A 205-nucleotide genomic window follows, 5' to 3' on the forward strand; every position below is an offset into this window, starting at 1 on the left:
AGCTGCTGCTGCTGCTGCTGTTGGGGTGTATGTACAGCTGGAGCTGCTGCCTGCTCTCGGGGTATTGAGGCCGCATGCACCGCCGCTGCTGCAGCAGCTGCTGCTGGCCATCAACTGCTGCAGCACGTTGCTGCAGGCCGAGGGGCTCAGGAGGCTAGAGGTGCTGTTGCTGCTTTTTTTTTTTTTTTGTTTTGTTTTTTGTTTC

Source organism: Eimeria mitis, genomic scaffold (genome assembly GCF_000499745.2).
Source record: "Eimeria mitis Houghton genomic scaffold, Emh_scaff805, whole genome shotgun sequence".
Lineage (NCBI taxonomy): Eukaryota > Apicomplexa > Conoidasida > Eucoccidiorida > Eimeriidae > Eimeria > Eimeria mitis.